This window comes from Ornithorhynchus anatinus, chromosome 1 (genome assembly GCF_004115215.2).
Source record: "Ornithorhynchus anatinus isolate Pmale09 chromosome 1, mOrnAna1.pri.v4, whole genome shotgun sequence".
Classification (NCBI taxonomy): Eukaryota; Metazoa; Chordata; class Mammalia; order Monotremata; family Ornithorhynchidae; genus Ornithorhynchus; species Ornithorhynchus anatinus.
Genome location: NC_041728.1, coordinates 103,279,156 through 103,284,182, shown reverse-complemented (window position 1 = coordinate 103,284,182; position 5,027 = coordinate 103,279,156). Strand labels below are relative to the sequence as shown.

Genomic DNA, 5,027 nt, shown 5'->3' with positions numbered 1-5,027 from the left:
TAAGGAGGGAGGGCATTCCAGACCAGAGGTAGGATGTGGGCAAGAGGTCTGCAGCAGGATAGGTGAGATTGAGATACAGTGAGAAGGTTAACATTAGAGGAGTGAAGTGTGTGGATTGAGTTGCAGTAGGAAAGTAGCGAGGTGAGATAGGAGGGGGCAAAGTGATTGAGCATTTAAAAGTCAATGGTGAGGAGTTTTCATGTGATAAGGAGGTAGATGGGCAACTACTGGAGCTTCTTGAGAAGTGGAAGTACAAACATGCCCTAAATGTTTTTGTAGAAAAATGATGCAGGCAGCAGAGTGAAGTATGGACTGCAGTGGGGAGGTAGGGAGATCAGCAAGGAGGCCGATACAGTTATCAAGTCAGGCTAGGATGTGATTGGATTAATGCAGTAACAGTTTGGATGGGGAGGAAAAGGCAGATTTTAGCAATGTGAAGGAGGAATCACCCTCTCAGGGTCACACCTGGAGAGTTTCCAGTAGTCTACCACACTCGGCTATGGGAGGGAGAGTCAAGCAGAGGCATACTCATTCCATCCCTAGCTTGGCCAGTGGCTAGCGAGTGGAAGGCAATCCGCTACATGTCAAAACTCCTCACTGCTGGGCAGCAGAGGCAGGGGAGAGAGTCAAGGGTGGAGACTCACCAGGTTTACTGCATGGAAGGCAGCAGTGGTAAACCACGTCTGTATTTTTACCAAGAAAACTCTATGGATACATTACCAGAATGATTACAGATGGAGAGCAGGGAATTCTGGGAGAGATGTGTCCATGGTGTCTCTATGGGTTGGAAACGACTCGATAGCATAAGACTAGACAAGAAAGTGGAATTGACAGATTTAGTGTTGGATTGAATATGTGGGTTGAATGATAGAGAGGAGTCAAGGATAATGCCAAGGTTACAGGGTTGTGAGACGTGCTAATGTCTGACGCTCAAGAAGAAGAGATTCCTTTCTCCCTCTAAGCATGGAAAGTTATGCTACTAGGTGTGTAGATCTCTTCCAGGATACTCTGAGTTGGGGACTTGGAACCAGTTTGCTGTATTTCAAGGTGGACATGGTTATTAATCTTACTCCAAAGAAACTGAAGAAATAGTGATGAGGATGAAGATAGTCTTTAATGGTCCCTATCTACTCAGCTTAACTTTCCAGAGGTGACAGGAGTGAAGAAGTGTAGAGCCAAAGAGAATTAATGTGGTATCTGTAAGAACCTAAAACCATAAGCAGTGCTCCTAGTGGACTAGACAGGTGGTCTAAACAGCCCAGGAGTATGTCTTAGACAATGGTAAGTAGATGGCTAGAGGAACCATGTAATGATTGCTTATCCTGGACAAACATCCCTGTGCCTGGAGGTGGAGTATTTTACAGCCCAGTTTTCCCTATTCATCCCTAACAGTGCAATTGATTTCCACCTCTGAAATCAATTTAGCAGAGAAGAGAGTCTCTTGAATTTGATTTTGACAGTTGCTTTTTAAGTGAACCCTAACATTCCACTGAATCACTGAAATCTCTTTGAGATGTCATTTAGTACATCTATAGCCAGGGCCATACTGCTATGTCTTAAATGGTGATCTTAATTGGCTTCATGAAAATAGAGTTTTAGGTGAAAGAGTGCTAAATGGAAATCATAGAAAATAATATGTATTTGAGTATTTCCAAGATTCAAAAATCTAGCCAAGATAACATAAATATGTTTGAAAACAGTAATTAAAGTTCAATAAATTTATATATGTAGATTTGATCCTATGGCAATGCAAATATGTACCAATAAAATACTTGGAATTCATAATTTTTATGCCTGTCTGCTGGGTGACCTTGGGTAAGTCATTTAACTTCTCTGTGCCTCAGTTCCCTCATCTGCAAAATGGGGATTCAGTACCCATTCTCCCTCCTTAGACTGTGAGCCCCATTTGGGACCTGCTTATCTTGTATCTACCCCAGTGCTTAGTACAGTGCTTGGCATATCATAAACATTTAACAAATATCACAATTATTTCTGAATACAAATATAAACCATTCCTTTCAAAATGTGATCTTTCACTCCTTTTCAGTAAAATAACCGATTGTACTAACATATTAGAAATCCCTCATTATCTACACCAACTAGTTTTGGCATTATCTTCTAGACTGTGAGCCCGTTGTAGGAATTGTCCTTATTTGTTGCCGAATTGTACATTCCAAGTGCTTAGTACAGTGCTTTGCAAACAGTAAGCGCTCAATAAATGATTGAATGAATCATCTAATGTAAAATTGAAGTGGGCTTTAATCTCTCTATTCAAACTTGACAACTGCTTTATTGGCTGACGGAGAGAGGAACAGAGGTGTCTAAGTGAAGGATAATTTTGCAGGTTGTCTCTAAGTGAAAGGGTGCAATAATAAATACTGACATTAGAATTAAATGGCACCATCATGAAAAAGAGCTAAAAAAGAGTATTATAAAAGGGAATTCCTGTACTTAAATCATCAAAGTTATATGATTCTCTATCCTCTACTCCAATTTTTTCCCGTGGACAGCAATATCAATACCAATATTGTGTTTAAATAATCAATCCATAAATGGTATTTGCTGAGTGTTCACTATGTGCAGATCAATCAATCAAGGAGATTTATTGAGTGTTTACTCTCTGCAGAGCACTGCACTAAGCAATTGGGAAAATACAATACAATATAGCATACAGTCATGATCCCTGCCCACAGGGACCTTATAGGCTACAGGGGAGACACACTGGGTTGAGAAACTGGGGTGAGTATCAGAGAAGTTAAGGAATACATAGCCAAATGCACAGTTGATGAAGAGAGGAGGGTGGATGGGGAAATGAGGGCTTAGTCAGGAAAGACCCCTTGGAGGAGATGGGAATGTAGGAGGGTTTTGAACGTCGGAAGAGTGTGGTCTGTTGGATCATTAATCAATTGTATTTATTGAGCACTTACTATATGCAAAGCAGTATACTAAACGCTTGGTAGAATACAATATAATAGAGTTGATAGACACATTCCTTGTCCACAAGGAGTTTAGAGGGGGGACAGACTTTACTATAAACAAGTTAATTATGGAGGAGTACATAAGTGCGGTAGGCCTGAAGGAGGGGTGAATAATGGGTGAGAATCCAAGTGCAAGGTTGAGGCAGAAGGGAGTGGGAGAAGAGGGAATGAGGGTTTAGTCGGGGAAGCCCTCTTGGAGGAGATGTGCTTCAGATAAGGTTTTGAAAGTGGGAAGAATGTCAGATATGAAGACGGAAGAACTACAGGCCAGAGGCAGGAAGTGTGTGAGGGGTTGGAGGCAAGATAGATGAGATCGAGGTAGCATGAGTAGGTTGGCATTAGAAGAGCAAAGTGTGTGGACTGGTTTGTAGTAGGAAAGCAGCAACATAAGGTAGGTAAGGGATAAGGTGACTGAGTGCTTTAAAGCCAATGGTGAGGAGTTTCTCTTTGATGCAGAGGTAGATAGGCAACCACTGTAGGTGCCTGAATGTGGGGAAACATGGATTGAATGGTTTTACAGAAAAACATTCCAGGCATCAGAGTGAAGCATGGACTGCAATGGGGAGAGAAGAAGGCAGGGATATAGGATAAATGCTTGGTCCCCCTCTAGACTGTAAGCTCATTGTGGGCAGGGAATGTGTCTGTTTATTGTTGTATTGTACTCTTCGAAGTGCTTAGTACAGTGCTCTGCACACAGTAAGTGCTCAATAAATATGATTGAATGAATGATTAATGTAGTAGTTTAGATCAAAAGAAAAGGACATATTTTTAGCAAGGTGAAGATTGAAAATGACAGGATTTAGGGACCGACTGTATATTTGGGTTGAATGAGAGAGAAAAGTCAAGGATAATATCAAGGTTATGAGCTTGTGAAACAGAGAGGATGGTGATGCTGTCTACAGTGATGGGAAAGTCAGGGGGAGGACAGGGTTGGTTGGGAAGAAATGGAGTTCTGTTTTGGACATGTTAAGTTTGAGGTATCAGTGGGATGTCCAAGTAGGGTTTTCTTGAGGGTAGGAAGAAATGCAAGACTGTGGGAGAGAGATCAGGGCTGGAGATATAATGACAGTAATAATAATTATGGTATTCATTAAGCACTTACTATGTGCCAGGTACTGTACTAAGAACACTGTGGTGGATACAAGCAAATATGGTTGGACATAATCCCTTTCCAGCATAGGGCTCACAGTCTTCATCCCCATAATACAGATGAGGTAATGGAGGCACAGAGAAATGAAGTGACTTTTCCAAAGTCACCAGCAGATAAGTGGTGGATCCGGTATTAGAATCCATGACCTTCTGACTCCCAGGCCTGTGCTCTATCCACTATGCCATGCTACTCTTCCAATTTGGTAGATTTGGGAATCATCTACAAAGGGACAATATTTGAAGCTGGGAGTTAATGGTTATAGATGGGAATTTAAGGGGACCCAGAACTGAATATTGAAGGAGTTCCACAGTCAGGGGGATTGAGACTGTGAGTCCCATGTGGGATAGGGACAATGCCCAGCCTGATTTGCTTGTATCCATTCCAGCACTTAGTACAGTGCCTGGCACAAAGTAAGTGCTTAAAAATAGCATTATTATTCTTATTAAGAATAGGGTGGGAAGATAGGAGTTTAGTCCTGTAGTAAGAAGATAAGAGGTTGGGAAGCAGCATGGCTCAGTGGAAAGAGCCTGGGCTTGGGAGTCAGAGGTCGTGGGTTCTAATCCCGGCTTCGCCACTTGTCAGCTGTGTGACTTTGGGCCAGTCACTTCACTTCTCTGAGCCTCAGTTCCCTCATCTGTAAAATGGGGATTAAGACTGTGAGCCCCAAGTGGGACAACCTGATCACCTTGTATCTCCCCCCAGCGCTTAGAATAGTGCTTTGCACATAGTTAGCACTTGACAAATACCATTATTATTATTATTACTCGTCAGGGTAGGCTTCTGGAGGAGATGTGATTTAAGTAGGATTTTGAAGATGGGGAGAGAGGTGCTTTGTCATATTTGAAAAGGGAGGAGGAAGTTCTGTTAGAAAATTCTGTCAGGCCAAGCAAATGAAGGGA

General features: G+C 42.0%; 1 non-coding gene across 1 annotated transcript; it reads left to right on the top strand.

The window, feature by feature from the left end:
- Positions 1-447: 447 nt before the first annotated feature.
- On the top strand, positions 448-585 carry LOC114816367. The gene has a single exon (XR_003764134.1). It is a non-coding gene; the product is annotated as a small nucleolar RNA SNORA7 (small nucleolar RNA).
- Positions 586-5,027: the final 4,442 nt, after the last annotated feature.